The sequence below is a fragment of the Onthophagus taurus genome, chromosome 11, assembly GCF_036711975.1.
Source record: "Onthophagus taurus isolate NC chromosome 11, IU_Otau_3.0, whole genome shotgun sequence".
Lineage (NCBI taxonomy): Eukaryota > Metazoa > Arthropoda > Insecta > Coleoptera > Scarabaeidae > Onthophagus > Onthophagus taurus.
The window spans coordinates 16,347,314-16,359,649 of record NC_091976.1 but is presented as its reverse complement, the minus strand read 5'-3'; the positions used below and the strand labels follow the sequence as shown (position 1 = coordinate 16,359,649).

The following is a 12,336-nucleotide window of genomic DNA, read 5'->3' as shown; positions in this document are numbered from 1 at the left end:
ACAGCGGGATGTGGCCTTCGGAAAATAATGTCTGACCACAGATGGTAGCAGGAACACATCTCTGAGACACATTCTGCGCTTCGGACAATCATTAAATTAGATGATGTGACTGAAGTAAGTGTGAGGACTCACAAGGGGCAAATAGCGCCTACTTATGGACGGTAACGCATGTATTCTGAATTCCTGCATATATACCACAAGATTATGATATTACATAAATCAATCAAAATTAAACATAAATTACACATTTCAACTTTAAAGAAATAAGCTAATTTCGAAAGTGAATACACGCACTTTAGCAAGAAGCTTCGTGAATGTTTATAATACATGGTAAGCACTTAACAAATTCTGTTTCATTCAAACCTCAAAATAAATCTGACATATCTTTCGTTGAAAATTCGAGGATTGATTGTTATCAATAGATGTGACTCTTTTCGAGGTATATCTTTTTGATAATTCATATCTTAATAATAAAAATGTGACGCGATATATTTCAATGACTTGATATAAAATCGGTCAAAAAAGGGTTGTCAAATTTTTGTATCTCATTTTACTCTAATACATACTACTATATTGAATACATACCGTCATAATTTTAAATATTGAGTAGATTAATATGTTTTGATGTTTGATATGTCAAACAGAGACTTAATTAATAAGAATTTCAATAAGGTATATTTCGTTCTACTGTATTATTTAGAACGTTTATAACCTCGTTATAGCGTCAAATGAAAAGAACAGTGATAAACTTACACCATTAGGAAACTATTGGGAAAACCAACATATTCCAATGCATAAGATCTTAAAAAATTGTTAGTAATTTTTATTCTTAACAATTTTGCATTTTTGCACTTTTGCTCTCAGATGCATAGATATCGAAAAAATACGAAAATATGAAAATTTTATGAATTCCGATGTTTTACAAGTTCCTTATGGTAACACTCGGGATTCAGAGCATATTACAAAAAAACTTTTAAAGTAAAAGTTGTAGCAAATTTTATTCTTAACAATATTGTTTTCTTACACTTTCGCTGTCAGATGTATAGACATTAAAAAAAAAAAATACGAAAATATGAAAATTTGATCAATTTCGTTGTTTTACAAGTCGCTTATGGTAATACTCGGTGTTCAGAGAATATTATGAAAAAACTTTTAGAGTAAAAGTTATAGCAAATTTTATTCCTAACAATATTGCTCCCTTGCACTTTTGTTCTCAGATGTATAGATATTGAAAAAATACGAAAATATGAAAATTTGATAAATTTCGTTGTTTTACAAGTTCTTTATGGTAACACTTGGGATTCGGAGCATGCTACAAAAAAACGTTTAGAGTAAAAGTTGTAGCAAATTGTATTCTTAGCAATATTCCTTTCTTGTACTTTTGCTCTCAGATGCATAATCATTAAACAAAATACAAAAATTTTATCAATTTCGTTGTTTTACAAACTGCTTATGGTAACATTGGGTATTCAGAGCAAATTACAAAAGAACTTTTAGAGTAATTTACTATAACTTAGTAAATTTTATTACTAACAATATTGCTCTTTTGCACTTTTGCTTGTAGATGCGTCAATATCAAGGAAAATACGAAAATATGTAAATTGGATGAATATGTTGCTTTTTCAAGTGTTTAATGGTAACACTCGAGGAACGGAGCATATTACAAAAAAACTTTTGGAACAATAGTTATTGCAAATTTTATTCTTAACAATATTGGTCTCTTGTACTTTTGCTTCTAGATGCGTCAATATCAAGCACAATACGAAAATATGAAAATTGGATGCATTTGTTGCTTTTTCAAGTGTTTAATGGTAACACTCGGGTGACGGAGCATATTACAAAAAAATTTTTGCAACAATAGTTATTGCAAATTTTATTCTTAACAATATTGCTCTCTTGTATTTTAGTTTGTAGGTGCGTCAATATTAAGGAAAATACGAAAATATGGAAATTGAATGAATATGTTGCTTTTTTAAGTGTTTAATGGTAACACTCGGATAACAGAGCATATTACAAAAAAGCTTTTGGAACAATAGTTATTGCAAATTTTATTCTTAACAATATTGGTCTCTTGTACTTTTGCTTGTAGATGTGTCAATATCAAGCACAATACGAAAACATGACAATTGGATGTATTTGTTGCTTCTTCAAGTGTTTAATGGTAACACTCGCATGACGGAGCATATTACAAAAAAACTTTTGCAACAATAGTTATTGCAAATTTTATTCTTAATAATAATGCTCTCTTGTATTTTTGCTTGTAGATGCGGCAATATCAAGGAAAATACGAAAATATGGAAATTGGATGAATATGTTGCTTTTTCAAGTGTTTAATGGTAACACTCGAGTAACGGAGCATATTACAAAAAAACTTTTGGAACAATAGTTATTGCAAATTGTATTCTTAACAATATTGGTCTCTTGTACTTTTGCTTCTAGATGCGTCAATATCAAGCACAATACGAAAATATGAAAATTGGATGCATTTGTTGCTTTTTCAAGTGTTTAATGGTAACACTCGCGTGACGGAGCATATTACAAAAAAATTTTTGCAACAATAGTTATTGCAAATTTTATTCTTAACAATATTGGTTTCTTGTACTTTTGCTTGTAGATGCGTCAATATCAAGCACAATACGAAAACATGACAATTGGATGTATTTGTTGCTTTTTCAAGTGTTTCATGGTAACACTCGGATGACGGAGCATATTACAGAAAAGCTTTTGGAACAATAGTTATTGCAAATTTTATTCTTAACAATATTGCTCTTTTGCACTTTTGCTTGTAGATGCGTCAATATCAAGGAAAATACGAAAATATGTAAATTGGATGAATATGTTGCTTTTTCAAGTGTTTAATGGTAACACTCGGGTAACGGAGTATTTTACAAAAAAACTTTTGGAACAATAGTTATTGCAAATTTTATTCTTAACAATATTGCTCTCTTGTACTTTTGCTTGTAGATGCGTCAATATCAAGCACAATACGAAAATATGACAATTGGATGTATTTGTTGCTTTTTCAAGTGTTTAATGGTAACGGTCGGGTGACGGAGCATATTACAAAAAGACTTTTGCAACAATAGTTATTGCAAATTTTATTCTTAACAATATCGCTCTCTTGTAGTTTAGCTTGTAGATGCGTCAATATTAAGGAAAATACGAAAATATGGAAATTGAATGAATATGTTGCTTTTTTAAGTGTTTAATGGTAACACTCGGATAACAGAGCATATTACAAAAAAACTTTTGCAACAATAGTTATTGCAAATTTTATTCTTAACAATATTGCTCTCTTGCAGTTTAGCTTGTAGATGCGTCAATATCAAGGAAAATACGAAAATATGGAAATTGGATGAATATGTTGCTTTTTCAAGTGTTTAATGGTAACACTCAGATAACGGAGCATATTACAAAAAAGCTTTTGGAACAATAGTTATTGCAAATTTTATTCTTAACAATATTGGTCTGTTGTACTTTAGCTTGTAGGTGCGTCAATATCAAGAAAAATACGAAAATATGGAAATTGGATGAACATGTTGCTTTTTCAACTGTTTAATGGTAACACTCGAGTAACGGAGCATATTACAAAAAAACTTTTGGAACAATAGTTATTGCAAATTGTATTCTTAACAATATTGGTCTGTTGTACTTTTGCTTCTTGATGCGTCAATATCAAGCATAATACGAAAATATGACAATTGGATTTATTTGTTGCTTTTTCAAGTGTTTAATGGTAACAATTGGAAACCGGAGCATGTTATAAGGAAACTTTTAGAACAAAACTTGTAGAGAATTGTATGCATAATAATATTATTTCTTTCACTTTTTCTCTCAGATACGTAAATAATAATTAAAGTTTCGAAAATCGATGAATTATGTTATATATCGGTATATTATCTTCTATATTGGTAGATCTACCGATAAATCGATGGGGTTGGCAACGCTGCTCCATTTCGATACAATTCGATTACTCCGAACAGCGCCGATCGGTCAAAACTATTGAGAAAATCAAGATGTTTCTATGCGTTGTATTCATTTAGAATTGATAAAGTAATCTTATTATAGATTCAAATTGCGCTTCATGTTTCCATAATAAATTACAATGGCTGTACAATTTAATATCCAAAATAGTTAAAAAATAAAACGTTATTTGTGGATGAAGAGGGAAATATAAGAATTACACAACATGTCGAATCCAAAATACACAGAAAAAACGTGTCCCCCTAAATTTTTTCAGTACATTGACACTTTGTATTTATTATTAACAATCACTATTTTTATCTCAATGTATTTGATAATAACAACTAATCATACTGAATAAACCTTCAACATTTTCACACAAAGGAAACTGTTAAAAATCACTTAAGAAGTAAAAAAGTCAAGATGAAGTAATTTATCTACGTCAACTTTTTTTTATCCTATCAAACGAAACCCAAGCCAATAAAATAATTTGAGCCTCCACCTTTCCTCTAGAGAACAATAATCACAGCGGACTCAAAGTCTCATTTATCAAATCGAAACGACGACGATTCTCTCTCTAGGGTTGGAGGGCGATATCAATTTTCTCTCAACGCTTGACGCGGTTGAGGAGAAACCTTAAGACCGATAAACCGATTCGGCAATTAATAATAAACATTTCGGACGGTTCGAGATTCGGACGTTTCGGAAACGTTATAAATGGGCAACAATGGAGACTCCACTTCGCGATAAATTCGAGTTGAAGGAGCCTCTTTGGAAACATTCACAAGGAAGAGAAACTGTGAAACTGCGATGACGTGGAATTTTAATTAAATAGATTTCTCTGAAACGGTTTCGGTTTCGAATTGTTTGATAATATTCTAAGTGACATTAATTAATTGGTTTTCATAAACTTTTATTTAAAGATAAAATTCTTAACTGAAATAATTCATAATCATTTCGATTCTATAATTTTTAAATAGAAAAAATAGTTAATGAGAATTAATTAATTCTTCGTTTCATTTCAATTTTGAAATATAAATATCTTTCCCTTGTACTAATTACATAAACTAAAATCTAATTATAAAAGTACACCGTAATATCTCGTTTCATTTCAAGTAACACAACTCATTTCCGCGGACTCGGGGAGAGCAAAACGGTCTTCCTCCCACTTTGCCTCTCAATTTTTTTTACATCCTTTAGTTCTTTCGCAGACGCCTGCCGTCCAAAATCGTTATTTCACTTCAACGCGAACAAAGATTAGAGTTAATTAAGAGGGCGTTTCGGGACCGAGTTACATGCAGTTTAATGTTAGCTTACTTACTGCTTTCGTTTACTTAGATCACTACCACCAGATATGAAAACTGTGGATGAAGCTTAAAACCTGAACTAGTATAGAGTGAGTTGTAAATGGAAATGAGACGAGATAAGCTAATTTTAACTTATTTAAGAGTTTATTTTAAACTGTATATTAAAAAGTTAATACTAAGAACGTTATTATTTAAGTCTTATTTTGTGTTTTCTCATGAAATTTCTTAATGAAATCGTTTTCAATCTTGACGGAGAAAAAAAAAATCCGTCACGCCAACAAAGTTTACATTCACCGTATTATAAACAGCACAAATAAATTAACTGCACGTCATTTAAAGCCGGGAATAGCGTGTCAAGTTGCTTGTAATGAAATGTATCTTTAGACGGGTTTGGATTTTGATTGAAACGCCCTACTTTTACTCGGTTAGTTGGTTAGTTTTAAAAAAGCGTGACGATATTTTAAGATTCAAGAATTTTTAAGTCACGCATTTTATTGTAATCTATTTTGTTATTTTTCATAGATTTAGAGATTTGGCCGGATTATTTCTGGAAATTATTTCAGTACAATAGTATGTCCGAGCGATGGTTTCACTATGTAGAATACCATCGTCACAATTGGACGACGACGGGCATTAACGTGTTTGAAATTGTAATGCGAGTTAATGTTCGGAATCGCAACTCTACGGTAATTAACTGTGGCGGTTTTACGCTGAATATACTCCGAGCTCGGCGATAATTAGCCGTCTGGATTGTCATCGCTAACGGTAAAACGTAACCCAACCCCAACCAACCCCCACCCCCCAAACCTGATAAAGCTTAACTACAATTTCAAATATTACAATTCCATTTAGTATTAATAATAATCAGATAAAAATTCGATTATTATTATTTACTTATTTTTGTAGTATGGTTACAGATGTTGTCTGAATAATTTAAAATAGAGACTTTTGTTCATATAACTTTGTATACTAACTTAATAATTTATTTTCGAACGTTTTTAAAGTATAGAGTAGATATGTCCAAACTTTATGTTGGAAATGGATTTTTATGAAGGTAGTTACAATGCACACAACTAATACTTACCGCAAATCAATACAAGTTCTTAAGCTCACATAGGGGAACCCGGGGCGCAATGAAGTTTGACGTTTTTCGGAATAAAGGAGGTGTTACTAGTGAGCGACAATAAGTAAAACTAGCCCAACCTGTCACAATTCAAGTACCCCACCCATGTTAGTCTACTTTTCTAGAGCGTTTGTTCGTTAAGTTCTCGTTGTGTGATTTTTTGCTCTTATAGTGTAATTTCTGATGATTTTGTAACCAAGGTAGGTATACATACTTGTTTACAGTATAGCTGTAGTTAGTATATGCGTGAAGTACGCTTAATTCTGGTTAGTTTCGTGTATTTAAACGTTTGTTTATGTATTTTTTTTTGAGTAATCTGACCGTTCTAATCTAAATCCTATCACTGGGGCGGAACGAGTGGGGCAGAATGGGGAAGTACCCCATTGGTTTTGTTTTTTTTTATAAATAAAACCTCGGCAACGATATTAATTCAAATTTTGACAAATGTCATTACAAATGTCAATATATTTTAGTAAATCAATTTTTATTTATATTCATGTCGATCGTGCAAAAAATGTTGTAACCATCACGAACGGTAAGCAATTTACCGTTCTGGATACTTAATATACTATTTCTTCCGACTTCAGATGGTTCGAGTATATAAGACAAAAACAAATAGGCAATCATGGTCTACAGAGGCAATGAATAATGCTGTTGAGGCGGTTATTACTGGCCAATCGGGGTATTTGAAGGCTTCAAACCAATTTCACGTTCCCCAGTCCACACTGGAAAGATACGTTAAAAAAAGAAAAGAAAATCCTGACTATTTGTATGTCGGCACACGGAGCTTACATGCCCCCGATGCTCATTTTTCCTCGAAAGAAAAGGCAGAAAGAATTTGAATTGGGATTACCACCAGGAGGGTGGGCAGAGGTGCACAACACTGGATAGATGACTGCTGATTTATTTCTTGTATGGTTTCGAAGATTTGTAGAATTTTCTAAGACATCAAAAGACTTCCCGGTTCTTTTTATATTAGATGGCCACTCTACACACACTAAGAACCTTCAGGTTATAGATTACGCGAGGGAGAGTGGCGTTACGTTGCTATGTCTACCACCACATTGCTCTCACAGACTTCAGCCACTCGATGTTTCTTTTATGAAGCCTTTAAGTGTTTATTACAGCAATGAGCTTCGAAAATGGTTACGAAGCAACCCAGGAAAAATCGTAACCCTTTTTCAAATTTCAACGCTTTTTGGATCAGCTTTTATTCAAAGTGCAACAATGAAAACTGCTATTAATAGTTTCCAAGCTACAGGAATATGGCCAACTGACCCATCCATATTCACCGATGTCGATTTTCTCCCAGCAGACACAACTGACATCGGACTTGATAGGCCTTCAGGTGAAGAGGTGATCATATCTGAAGCTGAACAATTGAAATTGCCTTCGCCTAGCACAGGCGTTAAAAAAGACATGCCTATCAGGTTGGATGATAAAGCTGGCGAGGTTTCCGTCAACTCTAATGATGAGGCTAATTCTGCCACGCCTGGTTGCTCTTGGATGACAACAGATAACAGGGCCTCTTCATTTCATATTTCACCTACTATTCTAATGCCTATCCCAAAAGTTAAAGAAGGTCCGAAAAGGACGAATCGGAAAAGGGGAAAGACCGCGGTCTTAACAGATTTCCCATACAAAAAGGAGTTAGAAGCTGCTATTCAGGAAAAAGAGGAAAGAAATTTTGGCAAAGAAGAAAGAGCAAGGAAAAGATTATTTAAGAAAGAGAACAATAATAAAATAAACGGAAAAAATAAAAATGGAAAAAAGAAGAAGCTGAAGAGAGAAACCAAAACTAACGAAAGTGATTCTGAAAGTTATTCTGACTGTGAATGTTTATATTGCGGTAAATTGTACTCAAAGTCCATTGAAGGTTGGGCCGCTTGTTCCATGTGCAAAAAATGGGCACACAATTCCTGTGCGGCAATAGATAGTGAAGATGATGAGGCTGTTCTAGTGTGTGCATTTTGTGAATAGGCTGAACTGAAATCCATGAAAACTGTAGTTAATCCTTTAGAGTCACTTAAAACTTCAAAATCAAAATTATTTTGTATGCATTTTTACTAGTTTTATGTTTTTGTAAATGACATAATGTTCTGTTTTTGAAAAAAAAGTATTGTTCTTTTATTTTCTTACAATATTGTTGTATTTTTGTGATTATTATATTACAATATATTCATAGAAAATTTTGCGTATGTTTTAATTAATCCTTTTGTAGTTTAAAACATATTTTTAAGTTGGTACCCCATTCTGCCCCGAGTTCCCCTACTTGAATAACTTGTTGGAGTAAGATGCTCAATATGTAGCAATGAAATCGCGGCTCATTTAAGTTGATGCACAAAAGTAAGCAAAGTTAGCTTTCACCCTATGCATTATGTTAATCCTTATAATACTATGAGATAAAATTTATTTACCATGAGGTAAATGAACCCAATTCCGTGGAGAAACAAATATGATCAGGAAAATGTGAATGATAAAATAACTTTTTTTAATAACTGTTTACTTACTCTGATGGATTTACATGCACCTTTAAAAACTAGACAATTTACAAAGCCTCCCAGTCCCTGGCTAACAGATAATACTAAACTACTAATGTCTATGTCTATTCAAAAAGTCTAAGCGAATTCAAGACTGGGTTTCATACAGGGTTGAAAAAAACATGTTTTTTAATTTTATACAAAACAGATGTTTTTTTTTGTTTTTTAGAAAAAAACTGTTTAAATCATATTTTTTCAAACATAATAACATAATAATTCAAAATGTTTGATCTATTATTCTACTAAATAATAGATACCTTATTTGAAGTCCGACTCTGTACTAAACTGTCCTAGCTACTTAAAAATTCAATTAAGAAATGTGAAGAATATAATTGTAAGGTAACTAGTATAATCACAGACAACGCTGCAAATGTGACCAAAATGAGAAGAGATCTGTTTGAAAAGATATAATAACTTATGGTTGTTCAACCCATATACAGGATGTTTTAAAACAACGTTAAAATATTTATAGGGGTAGTACTACAGTCGAAAACAAGTCAAAAAGTGTTAATGAACATGGATCCCCAAATCAATCGTTTCCGAGATACAGATTGTTAACATTTTTTGGGACTATACGTTTTTTTTTAAACTACAGATTTGATACTTGGCAAATCGATACATTCCTGAAATATTTACAAATTTTTTTGATATTACTCTTTATTCCTGGCACTTTTATAACTTTTATATCATGGGCAAGTAAGTTCAATACAGGGTGTTTTAAAACAACTTTTAAATATTTATAGGGGTGGTACTACAGTCGGCTCTTGTATTGCCTCGGGATGTTCGTTGGAATATTTTATCGGACTGCTTGGAAAGTTACTTGAAAAACTGGTCAATATCATTTAACGTTTGCTCAAACAACAGAATAAGTATTGATAAAGATATGATAAAGCTTGTAAAGGACACCAATTTAAAGACAAAAGCCCAAGACTATTTACAAAAATTAAAGTATATCGCAGTTGCTTTGGACACAGTCCAAGAAGTCAAGGACCGTATGGAAATGGCTTTGACCCCAGCTTATTTTTTGGCAAATTTGCTTCATCATCGCTTTAGAGGAAATAAACTTAGTCAAGAGCAAATAGAAACTAGCATGGAATATCTAGATACCCATCATCCAGAAGCATTGCCAATTATTATTAATTACCAGGCAAAGTGTGTACCCTTTAAACCATATATGTTTTCTAAACATCTAATTGGGAATGTAAAACCATTGGCATGGTGGTGTTCTATAAAAAATATAAATACGACAGCATTGGAACTTGGTCAACAGCTTCATACAGCTATTGCATCGTCAGCCAACATAGAAAGACTCTTCTCATCATACTGTTTAGTCCATTCAAAACTACGTAATCGGCTACGCAATGTCAAAGCTGCTAAGTTGGTTTCAATTTTTAAAGAGCTTAATTCCATCAGTGATGACGTGACTGATCAGATATCAGATTGATGACTTAGATGACTACGAGACTGAAAGAGCGTGAGAAATTTGTTAACGCATGCAAAATGTTTTAAGTTTTCCAATTTTTGTTGTATTCCAATGAATCCAATGATATTGGCGTAGATAGATCTGTGCTGGCTACTGCTCTTAAAACTGTATTGGAATTGCTTGCCCATTTTCTCAATTCAAAAGCTGCCTCCTTCAACAAATTGATTAGTTCTTGCTGTAAATCAAGTGCTTCTTTAATGGACTGGGCTCCTGCGACAATATCATCGACATATACATGATTGCGCAATACAGAAGCAGCCATAGGATATTTATTGTCATAAATTTTGGCCAGTTCTAGTAAGGTACGTAGAGCTAGGAACGGAGATGAGGCCACACCATATGTCACCGTATTTAAAATATATTCTTGGATAGGCTCATCAGGATCAAATCGCCAAAAGATCTTTTGATATGATCGGTCAGAAGCTGAAATTAAGATCTGTCTATACATTTGTTTAATGTCGCAGGTAAAAGCGTAAGTGAAACATCTAAATGCTAGTAACACTTTAACAACGTCTTGTTGTAGCTTTGGGCCGATCATTAATTGGTTATTCAAAGAATTGCCGTTGGAAGTTATGGCCGATGCATCGAAAACCACTCTGAATTTGGATGAAGAATTATCTGACTGCATGATACAATGATGAGCTATATAATATGATCCTTTAGAAGGATTTTCTGGTGTAGGTCTCACTGACATGTGGTTTGATTGTAGATAATCTTGCATAAATTGGACATAATTGCTTCTTAAAGATGGATTTTTCAATAAACGGTGTTCGAGTGAGAGAAATCGTTTTATTGCAGTTTTGCTGGAATCACCAAGAACTGGTTCTGAATTTTTAAAAGGTAAGGACACCATAAATCTGCCAGTAGGGGTGCGTTGGTAATTAGCTTTGAAATGAATTTCACATTTTTCTTCTAGTGAAGTGGGTTCTGTCTCGCCAAATGGAGATTCTATTTCCCAAAATCTTTGAATCGACTTTTGAAGGGAAGAGTTGGTGGTAGATAAACAGGTCGAATTTGAAGTGGTTGTTGCAGTAGATGTTTTTCCCATGATGATCCATCCAAAGACTGAATTCACAGCGATGGGTTCATGGGATCGGCGATTGGGGGGGCGATTGATCGTGCCCGAATACTCATATTTTAACAAAATAATGTAAACAGTAGAGTGCAGATAATGCCAGCTTTTATGCCCGTTCATGAACATGAAGTATCTATAATAATTAATAACATTAAAACTGCAGCGGTGGGTTCTGATGGTATCTCAGTCTGGATGATTGACTTGTGTACCCCTTTTCTCATTCCTTATATTACTCACGTAATAACGCTGCTATTCATCATTCAGTTTTTCCGGATGCCTGGAAGATGACTGAAGTAATTGCGTTACCTAAAGTATCTTCCCCTTCTGCTCTAAGGGATTTTAGACCGATCAGTATCCTACCAGTAATGTCAAAAATTTTAGAGAGACTCTTGGAAAGGCAACTTAGAGCACACTGCGAAAGTTATAATATACTGCCAGATCAACAATCTGGGTTTCGTTCGGGTTTCAGCTGCGCAACAGCTTTATTGAACTTTACTGATGAGGTATTTGCTTCTAGAGAGGCCGGGCAAGCCGCACTTTCCCTTTCACCGTCTTGGAAATCAGGCTGTAATTTTGATAAAGTCAAAAGTTGTGAAGATTAATGGTCAGATATCGAGCGCTCTGTCTGTTACTCGTGGAGTCCCCTTTTTAAACGATCTAAATGATCTCTTTGAAAAGTTGTAGAATATAATTTAATAAATTACCGTACAATAAACCTAGAGAGCGCAAATCAACGCAGTTTTTACCCCATTAGTAATTTGATATCGTAGTAAACGCGATGTAGGGTTGACTGTTACAATTTGATCCTGATATTGATCGGAATAAGTTAAGTATGAGATAACATT

General features: G+C 33.3%; 1 protein-coding gene and 1 long non-coding RNA gene across 5 annotated transcripts in view; one reads left to right on the top strand and one right to left on the bottom strand.

The window, feature by feature from the left end:
- The window catches only part of LOC111418593 (carbonic anhydrase-related protein 10-like), a 381,413-nt gene that overhangs the window by 130,585 nt on the left and 238,492 nt on the right, over positions 1–12,336 (bottom strand). The gene's annotated exons all lie outside the window — the stretch shown is intronic.
- On the top strand, positions 10,797–11,427 carry LOC139431648 (uncharacterized). Its single transcript, XR_011641704.1, has 3 exons — positions 10,797–10,888; positions 10,940–11,256; positions 11,333–11,427. It is a non-coding gene; the product is annotated as an uncharacterized lncRNA (long non-coding RNA).